This window comes from Aethina tumida, chromosome 1, assembly GCF_024364675.1.
Source record: "Aethina tumida isolate Nest 87 chromosome 1, icAetTumi1.1, whole genome shotgun sequence".
In the NCBI taxonomy this organism is placed as follows: Eukaryota; Metazoa; Arthropoda; class Insecta; order Coleoptera; family Nitidulidae; genus Aethina; species Aethina tumida.
Window position 1 is genome coordinate 3,540,770 of NC_065435.1, and position 11,044 is coordinate 3,551,813.

General features: G+C 24.5%; 2 long non-coding RNA genes across 2 annotated transcripts; both read left to right on the forward strand.

The window, feature by feature from the left end:
* The first annotated feature begins 1,323 nt into the window (after nt 1-1,323).
* Nucleotides 1,324-5,073, forward strand: LOC126266464 (uncharacterized). Its single transcript, XR_007548816.1, has 3 exons — nt 1,324-1,396; nt 3,017-3,054; nt 4,117-5,073. It is a non-coding gene; the product is annotated as an uncharacterized LOC126266464 (long non-coding RNA).
* Nucleotides 5,074-8,168: 3,095 nt separating this feature from the next.
* LOC109608326 (uncharacterized) lies at nt 8,169-10,337 on the forward strand. The gene is made up of 5 exons (XR_002192290.2): nt 8,169-8,789; nt 8,840-9,029; nt 9,081-9,131; nt 9,188-9,520; nt 9,571-10,337. It is a non-coding gene; the product is annotated as an uncharacterized LOC109608326 (long non-coding RNA).
* The last annotated feature ends 707 nt before the right edge of the window (nt 10,338-11,044 follow it).

Consider the following 11,044-nt stretch of genomic DNA (forward strand, 5'->3'; position numbering starts at 1 on the left):
GTAACTTATTGTTAGCTACATTAATGAATATAACCTATTGATGACTTTATTGCCTTTTGAAAGTGATATTAATAAAAAATTAAATTTTAAAACTTCATGAGTAAACAATAATACGAAAAGCATACTACTACTTTATAATTTTTTTTTCAAGTTTATATAAATTTATTTAAAACATTTAAATAAAAAAATAATTAAATGTTACTTTATATATGTACATTATTTTAAAACATCCTAATTAGAAAATAATGTTAAAACCTTAAAATAAAAAAATAAAATGTCTAAACAAGAATAATATTTAAAAAAATAGATTTTAAACAAAGTAAAATTTATAATGTATTACATCCCTGTTTTAAAATATATGAAATTATAAAAATTAATCAACTTTGATAAAATTAACGATTTAATCAATTATTTATAAATACAATTCTTTTAATTAGTATTAAAAAATCATGTTTTTTAAATTAAATGTATTAAACTACACCAATTATAGATTTGAAAAATATTTTAGAAGATAATTTATACACAGTAATTTGAAATATTTATTATTATGTCTTCCACCTCCAGTTAGTATTCACATGTAATTATACAATACACGTTAGTAACAATAAATAATTTTATCTAAAGAATTCGTTTCATAAAACTGGGTGGCTCGCCAAAAGTATTGTCTTTCTGCTAATCTAAAGAATGGTGTAATAAATACTACAGCGATACATATTTTCGAACGAACAATCGATAAACTATTTATTTATCAAAAGAATTTGTTTATTGAACGATCACATCGTTACACGTATCATTACGTTTCGTGGAAAATGATTACGTTAATGTCCGTTTTAAACGTGACAAATCGCTATAATTATTTATATGTTCTTTTCTAAAAATATCCAGTTCAGTTCCATTTAATTTGGAACAGTAATAAGAATAATAAAACATAATTAAATGTCTAAAACTGTTCGTCATTGTCAGTCAGTGGCGCTTAACAACAACCAATGACAGAGATGAACTAATCGTCTAGTCAGTTTTATAAAACGAAGCCGACATAGTGTCCGACCAATGGGAACGACGCAGCCTTAGAAGACCTAAGTCACAATTGCGCAGAACGGACTTCGCTCAATTGGTGGGGAGGGAAATGCGCCATCTTTGATGCCGGTACTCTCTAAATAGCGCGAAGTTGCACAAACGCGATCAGTTTGTCCAGTTCCCTCCAATTAATTACTAGATTTACTTCTAGAGTACTTCTGATGTAAGCTTTCTAATTTATTACTTCTATACACTATGTTTGTTGTGATTTTCATCAATCTAATAAACTTATTTTTCAATTTTAAGTTGGGTTGGAATTTTGATTTTGGACTTTGAGAGTATGGTGTTCTCACGTCGTCGTAAACGAGCCAGGAAAAAGGTAAATAATTTTTGCTTTTCTTCATTTTTATAATTTAGATATTATTTAATATTATTTTTTAATATTTATAATTATATTACATGGTTACATCTTTGTTTTTTATCTTGAGTTTTGATTAAATATCGTATTGTACTTCTTTATTAAAAGTTAAATATACATATTGCTTCTATTAATATATTTTATTATTTTATTTTTTAATTTACTCTTATAATTTCTGTTATTTAAATTCAAGATATTTATTTTTAGTTTTATAAAGTTAATTCGAAAATTTTAAATATAAATTAGGTTAATGTCTCTGGAATTTATTATATGTTATTGTGTTCAAATATTAAATTTTTATAATTAAATTATTTAAATTAAAGAGTTTTATAAATTTTATTTATTAAATTTTGAAATTGACCTTCGTTTATGTTTATTTTCAGTTTGAAGAATTAATTAGTATTTTATTATTTTAATATTTCATTTATCAGATTTTATATTTATTTTCTAAATTTTTATAATTTAATAAATTTTCCTCAATTATCTATTGATTTTCAAGCTTATATTTTTCATCATCTTTCTTTTTTATCTTAATTTTTAAATGTCCCTAAAATTTATTATATGTAGTAAATTATGAACTTTTATAATTTAATTTTATAATTTTTGTCATTTAGGATTTAGCTTAGAATTTTTTCCACATTAACTTCAAAGATGTGTTATTTAAATTTGTAGTTTAATATTTCTTTTTTCAAAGTTTCAATAAATTCTTAACTTTTGTTAAGAAAATGTGAATTTTTATTTTTATATAATTAATATTAGTGAAATTTATCATATATTTTATTGTATAAACTTGGAACATTTATAATAATAATTCTTATTATTTAAATTCAAGAGTTTTTCATATTTATTAAATTCTTGATGTTCTTTTCCAATTTTTAAAATTTTATAATTTAATTTCATAATTTTTATTATTTAGTCTCACACTTATTAAATTTTCTTTCAAATAACATTTATTTTTTTATTTTTGCAGTATCTCTATAAAAATATTGTTATACAATTTTAAGTGTTTTTTAGGTCATAATTTTTAATTTTTGATATAATATTCGTATAATTTTATTAGTATCAAAAATATTAATTTTCACCATTACTTTCCTCAAATTTTAAAAACTTAAACAAATTTGCAAATTTTAGAGTTATTCTTAATTAACAATAATAAAGAGCTTGTAAAATTTAAATACTATTTATTTAAAAGAAAAAGATCAATATTCAAACAAATCAAAGACTTCAAAATATCGTGATACAGTGTTTTGCATCGAAGACCAACTTCAGTGAGGATTTCCAAAACACCATCGTCTCAAATAGGGAAGCGTTGATAATGCCTTGAATGGGTTTATCGATCATATTTTCAAACAACTTATAAAACAATCTATTTTTAGTAGTTTTAAAGATGTGATAAAACCGCTTCTATTAATAAGTTTGCATAAGTAGTTCTATCAAATTATCTTGTTCAACGTGCAACTTAATCGATACAATAAATTGATTTCAATGTTAAGTCTTACATCTTACTTAAATCCCATACACTTTTTATGTAATAAATTAAATTGGTTATAATTTTAACAATAAATTATTTGACTATTTCAGGCGATCACGTTTTAAATTTTTATGCTTCAGAAGTTTTGGTGAGTATTTTTTTAAATAAAAAAATACCTCATTTGATTTGAAAGTAAAATATTAATATCAATATGTGAATCATATGTATGTCAGTTTATTTACAGATTTACACGATTATTTAACTATATTTAAAGACTATATGAAATAATCCTTTACAGAATAACTTCTTTCCTTTAGCTGATTTCTTTAAATAAATTTTTGATTTGTCAATTAAAAGTTTTTATCAATTATCCAATTAGGAATGAATATTCACATTATTTGAGTGAAATATTATTTCACATTACTTTTAGCATGCAAATTTGCAGGTTCATAAACTTCTTTTATGAGTAATTACTTTTTATCTCTGGGGCATGTTTTATGCATAGTTAATCCGATATTAGTTACACCGATAAAATGCCTTATTATGATTCGTTTATTAGTTATTAATATGATTGGAACTTATGCGTTGCATAATTAAAATATCAGACAAATGCATTTCCGCGAGACGACATTATTTATCACAATAAATAATAAAACGTATAGTTTTCTAAACTTCTTTTTCCCACTAACTTTTGCACGTGCATAAATAAATAAATTTCCTGATCAAACAGATATTGTTTTGGAACCATGTATGTGATAAGTCACTTTATTTACGTTCAGATAATTTTTACGTCGGAATGTATTGACTCACTCGACACTTCGTCGATGTTGTTTTATGTAACATTCGCTCATATGTAGAACAACTTCAGAAATTTTCATTTGTCTGAATAAAAGTGTACGTCAAAATATCTATATTGTTGTCAGTTATATCTATATTGTTCAAGATTCAAAAATAGAGTAACTATAAAATAAAACAACCTTACGTACATTTAGCCTCCCTTTATTTAGTATCTTAGTATATTTTCATAATCTTTGGAATAAATAGAAATACATAAACATATATTTTGCATATAACAATGTTTTGAAATTTCAATAAACATGCTATTTTTGTATTTTAATATCTAAATATGTCTAAAATTTATATATTAATACCAAATTCTTCATTTTTTGTGATTTAATTAAATAATTTTATCACCGTTATAATTCCACAGGTATTTTCTGGAATATCGTCGTTCATTCAAACCAAAATTGGCCATAGCAACATAAAATACGATGTACACATCTACTTCAAACCAATAAAATTATCATCGGTAATAATTCAAATTGGCACACATAAAATCACTGAATTATAGAAGCATTTCAAAAACTGGATAATAGAAATAATTTACCACATGTGGAGCAATGAAAGGCGTACATCCAGATTTTCCATTTAATGTTTAAGTAATATTTTATATTAATCTTATAGTAGGGGGTTTATTTTTGGGATTTAGTTTTACTGTTTAATTTAACGTTAGTTAATTCAATTCGTTCCTCCCGATAACTGTAAACTATTGAAACTGAAATTAGGTTGATTTGTCTGTAAATGGAGGTGGTAATTTTATAATTTTATGGAAAAATGAATTAATAAATTTGCACAATGTACTTAATGGGTTTTAGAGCGTTTATTTTATTTTATTAACGTTTACACCTCATTAGGGGGTACGTCCCTGATGATAATCTAACTAATAATTTACGCTGTACTTTTTTTAAACAACTAACCCAACTTAATACTTAATGGCTTTAAATGCTTATCTATAACTTATGTTTATCTAATCAGTGCAATAATTTACATTTTAATAAATTCCAGTTACCGAAAGATCTCAAAGCAGCAAGAATTAAATAATTTATCAGAGTGAACATTTTTAGTGCAAAAGGACCATTATTTTAAGTTTTATTTCATATATACATAACTCATACGCTTATTTATAATATTATTTTATAGGGACCGCATATAATTGTTTATAATTAAATTTTAGATCACACTGCGACTTAATCTGGGTTAATTAACAAAAATATTATCAAAACAATATTTAGTTTTTAGTTTTCAAAAGATCTCACTTCGACACATTCCGTTTCGTTTATAAAATAAATTTCCACAAAAATATGATTAATACAGAATATATTGACAAATTATTGAGTGCACATATACAATTAGTTTTAAGTTTCTGAAAGTACTTAATTTTTCAATGTGTTTAACCTAAATAAAGTAGCTATAAAATATAAGCATAATTTTCTGTAATTGCCTCTTCTCTAAATCTTCCATAAAGTGCCATCTACAAAGAATCAGTATTTTTTTTATGTATTTTTTAATTTTAAAAAGATCTCGCTATTAAGTGTTTTGTTTTATTGATAACTCATGACAGTTTATTCAGTGTAGTTTCATATTTCAATTTAATTCCCCTGCAAATTGGTCAAAAACTCACTTTTTTCAAAATTTTTCTAAAGTGTCATCTATAATGAATAAGTAATTTAATTTTCATTGCAGTCAAAACTGAACAAAACAATATTTAACAATAGGTAATAGTCTTAACACAATAATTTGTAGTGTCGTATTTTCAGATTTCAATTTAATTTTCTGTAAAAAATTTTCCCAAATTTACTTTAGTCTATAATCTTCAAAAAACGCCACGAATAAGTATTTCTCTGATGTACAATTTAGTTTTCAAAAGATTTCGCTACACTCTAAACTGTATAAAATGGGAACATAAAAGCATTTAATGTTAAGAGTAAAAGCCCACTTCTTTAAAATAATATTTATATTAGGTTAGTTTTAATAGAATAAGTTGTACCTTTAGTGTTTAGTTTTCTTTTTCATATCTTAAGACAGTTTATTCAATATGTATTTCCTTATTTTAAAACAATTTTTCTTGATAAATCTTGCCCAAAATACTGCCTTTTTGTTCACCTTTTTCTAAACCTTCCTAAACAGTGTCATCTACAACGAGTAAGGATTTCTCTGACGTACAGTTTAGTTTTCAAAAAATCTTGTTGCGATCTAAACTGTGTACAAAAAGCATTTAATGTTAAAAATAATATCACACTTCTTTAAATTCAAATAATATTTATATTAGTTTAGTCTTAATAGAATAAGTTTGTTCTAGTGTTTAGTTTTAGTTTATTCAATATGTATTAAATAAATCTTGATAATTGCTCAAAATATTTTTAAATATATTAGGTTAAGAATAATATCACACTTTTTTAAATTCAAATAATATTTATATTAGTTTAGTCTTAATGGAATAAGTTGCTCAATTCATATAACGGTGCCATATTTTAGTGTCATTTTACTTTAACCATAATATAAATATGTTTATGACTTGAAACAAAATAACAGTTTTAATGTTTCAAGTCATTAAATAAATTTAAAATAATTACTTAGAAGTCTAGTCTCTGAAATAATTTTCATGTGTCTTCTTTAACTAAAACGAAGCTATAGAAGTTATTACTATAATCTTTATTACTTATAAGTTAGTATTTAGTTGTGTTATATATTATTGCTACAAATCTTAGCATTAAAATATACACATACTGCTACGACTCATCACATAGACATTAAAAAGTTAAGTTATAACTTTTGTACTTAACTTATATAAAAGCCATAACATCCCCTCATAAATTGTGTTTATGAGAACAATTTTTCCTTAAAAATTTTGATAACATAAAGAATTTGTAGAGAAGGAATAACCATATATGGTCAATATTAAGTAGTTATGTCAACTGAAACTGTGGTTGTTCTGAAGCTTTTATTATAGATTTGTTGGCGTAAATGTGCTTACCAATCACAAGATAAACATAATTTATAGAAATATTCTTTGATATACCTAACGATAATTAAAAATCACATTTCTATTATAAATCAAAAAGTATAAATTCGATTTTAACAAAATTTTCTGAAGCTCATTTTTCCATTTAATTTAAAAGGACCTTTTCCACTCATAGCAGATCTCTCAGGATTGTTCAATAGTGAATTTGCTACTATTCACTAGATGGCTATACAAGTAAATAAACTATAAATATATTAAATTTTTGGTTGTATTTTTATTGGGAGTGTACGTTTCGGTTAAATATTAAATATATAAAATATATTTACTTTATGTTAATTGTATTGATTACATATATTAATGTTTACTATGTATAATATTGTATTAGTATGGGGGACAACAATTTTTAAATCACCAGTTACCAATCAAAGTAATAAGGTAATAAGTGTAAATTATTATTTTTCATCCTTAAATTAATATATAAATATTCTTAAGTATTGCAGTGTAAAATTATATTTTGACTTCTGTTTTTATGATTAATACTAATAATAATAAAGTAATAATTTGAGTATTTTAATTATAATAACACAAATTATAGGAAATAATAGATCTTTATTTATAAATATTTATGTTCAATATTAATAATGATCAAAATTTTCACTTTATGTAATTTGTTAATGATATAATTTCCTTGTCTATAAACGAAATCAATGTAAAAATTTATTATGATTTAATAAATAATATAAATAAATTATATTTACAATGTTTTAACCTAAACCATCCTTATTAACAAACCTTTACACCTTTTCCAACCTCGAGAGTACTCTCACCTCCTCGTGGTTCTTGCCGGACAATATTTTTTAAATCATTTAAAAAACTTATTGACGAAGAAGAGTACATAATTAAAAAACACAATACTGTTGTGCAGAAAAAGATTTCGATTTTTTTCTGTCGCGAGCTGGACCAATCCTAACTATTTGTTCCTTATTAACAATGTTAATTTTCTATTCAGTATATTTATTTCTTAACCAGCATTTCTGATGTAATGCTGTAGTAGTAATTTATCAAGTTCTGGATAGGTATTTAAGGACAATTATTCTAACCAATAAAGCCTATCACTAATGAACCTTTCCCGTCCCTTCCAGGCGAGAATACTACTCCCACCTCCACGTGGTTCTCGCTGGACTATAAAATTTGTCAAGACAAATTTTATTGGCTAAGAGGAGTAGAATAACAATTTTCATGTTTAATTTCCATTACATTAATTAAAATTATAGTTTGCCTCCTCTCACATTTCAGAAGTAGATGAACTGAAGAGGTCGTTAAGGTAAACAGAAAGGTTATGTATCCTTTAATTTGAAAAAATTAAATCGTTTAGTTGATATACAAATTAAGAAGGTTTTTATTTTTTATATTATCCATCCCAGTTTGAGAAATCCTTGTGGCAAGAGCGTACTCTCACCTCCTCGTGGTTCTTGCCGGACAATAACATATTACTTTATTTCATATAAATGTTATTGACCAAGAAGAGTACACAAACCTCATTCTATTCCTATATGAAACCTATTTAAAATCTACCTCCCTGACTTAATCTTAATACCATTAATTTTGAGACCTACCAGGCATTGAAACTATGCGATATATAGTGCCTCAATTCAAACCCAGTATTTTAACTGATGTATTAGATGAATTCGGTGATTACCATTAATTTTAAGACCTATCAACTCTTCCAACTATCTGATGTATAATCTCAACTCCTTAACTGATGTATTAGATAAACCCTGGAACATTTTAAAATATGGAAGAAATGCCACAACGAACAACTACCATTAAGTTTGAGACCTATCAACTCTTAAAACCATCTGATGTTAGTACTTCAATATGCACCCAGTACTTCAACTGATGTATTAGATTAAGTAAGGAATATAAAATGAGTAACAATCAACAACATATAGTACAAACTCAACTGGATTATGGTGATAAGAAGAAGAAAAAAAAACAAAAAAAGTATATATATATATATATATATATATAAAGTACCTTTACTGTTGAATAAGGGATAACAACGTAAAGGATTATCAAAGGTAACTTTTTTGTCAAGTTTTATTTTTTATATTTTTAAACATTGTTTTAGGATTAAATTTTTGGAGTAACCATTTGTTTCCCCCAAATTGGAAAGACATCATCAAATAAGTGTTAGAAATTTCTAATTGTCACCTAACCACCAAAACTGTAGTTTTAAGTTTCTGAACGGGTCCTACTTCGAAAAGAAAGAAAATGGAAAAAAAATTGAATGAATTTGACTGATCAGTGAACGAATATAAGTAAGTGATTATTTTAAGTTAATTTTAAATTATAAAGTGTTAATTTTACAGCCAAGCCTTATGGAATCATCTATTTCCAAGATGTTGATTATCATTAACAAGGTAAGAAGCGTTTTTACGGTTTTTGATAACATTTTATGTTCTGTGATTAATTTCAGATTAAGGCCAAAGTCCATCGTTCACTCCTGACAATAATATTATTTTGATTTTGTAATAAATACTACAAAATATTTTATTAAAGAAGCTAATTTTAATTGTAGTAATTACCATCTTCTTGACACAATAATTTGTTGTGCCAACAGAGTATTTTTACTTCCTGATTATTATAAACATTATTTACTGAAGGTATAAGTCTTAATTAATTAAATTAAAATAGTCCAAGCTGAAAATAATTAAAAACATCGTCAACATAATGTTTTTATTTAACACGTTGGTGTAAACAAGACGTTGAAGGAATTGTCAAATATCTTCGGCCACTTAAGGATTTTAAGGTTTGTAATATTTTCTGAAATTCATAGGTAATTTTATTATTTCATTTCAGACGTTTACGACTGGGAGTTAATTTCGAGATCATCGTCAACACAACATTTCAACACTTATGACGCCTCAATTATTTCTTATTCTTGTCATCATCTTTATTTTTATTGTTTAATATTACCACAACCTCATTAAAAAAAATATATATCCTAAGATTGAAGTTTTCATCTCACTGTTAATCATAATTTCATACTCGTGAATTGACTTCATGACTTATAATCGAAATAAACTGTCGTAAAAATTTATACGAGGACTAAAAACTTGATATAATAAAACAGGTATGTTACTATGAATATTAATAAAAATTTATTAAACCATAACTTTTTAAAGAAAGAAATAAGTAGTCTCAGATTTTCTGTTGAAGAGGTGAATGACTTTCGTTTAGTTGTTTATTTTTAGTTTTTACTTGAAAACTTTAGTAAAAGCTAAATAACCAAACTTTGGGAGGTATCTAGAAGTTAATTTGACGAGATGCAAAGTGTTGTAAATGTAGTTCAATATTTTAGTTGTACTTTATTTGAACTACTTCCACTATTAATATTAAACTTCCTTGACGGGGAATTATTAATTCCTGTTTATATTTAGTTTATGTAGGAGATAATAATGATTTATTTTCATATATTTGTTTTGTAATTATTATTTTATTTTTTATTTAAGGAATGTATGACACAGCATCTGATATTGATATTATTGCAGATATTATTTTACTATTATTATTGTAATAATTATTTTCGTACTCACTCAAAAAATATTCATGTATTTGTAAATTAATATTTTCACCTTATTGTTATTAATTTGACATTCTTGTTTATATTTGATGTCATTAAAACTGTTACTATTTTAAAACTAATACATTATAATAGTACATTTGTGGTTTGATTGAGTTAAAACTTGTCTCTTAAAAATGAAATAAGTACTTACTTTCTAAAAGTATTAATAATATTTACAAAACACAATATTTTTTAAGAAATACACAGTCAAAATGTTTAAGAAATACCAAAAAAATCGAATTAAGTTAAATTGAAAAGCAGATTCTATCATTACCAAAAACATCAGTATTGATATTATCATGCATGTTTCTGTTATTACTGAAATTATTTTAGTTTTATTGTCAGTTTTATTATTGTTATTATAATACTTATAAACGTATTCATTCAAAAAATATTCTTCTAATGTAAGTTAATGTTTCCATCTTATCATTAATTATAAAACATTATTAATTTGGCATTTTTGTTTATTCTTTAACCTTATTGAAACAGTTAATATTTTAAAATTAATAATGATGGTCGTAGTTCTGTGATTTGTTTCCAAAACTATAATTGGAATAGAACGAAAATATAAATTTATAAAGAACTGAAACTTAACTGGTACAAAAGTAGGTAAGAGTATTAACAAAACTTACAAACTTATAATTTTTTAATGAACGAAATAAGTAGTTTTAGATTTTCTGTTGAAGGGGTGAATGACTTTGGTTTTAG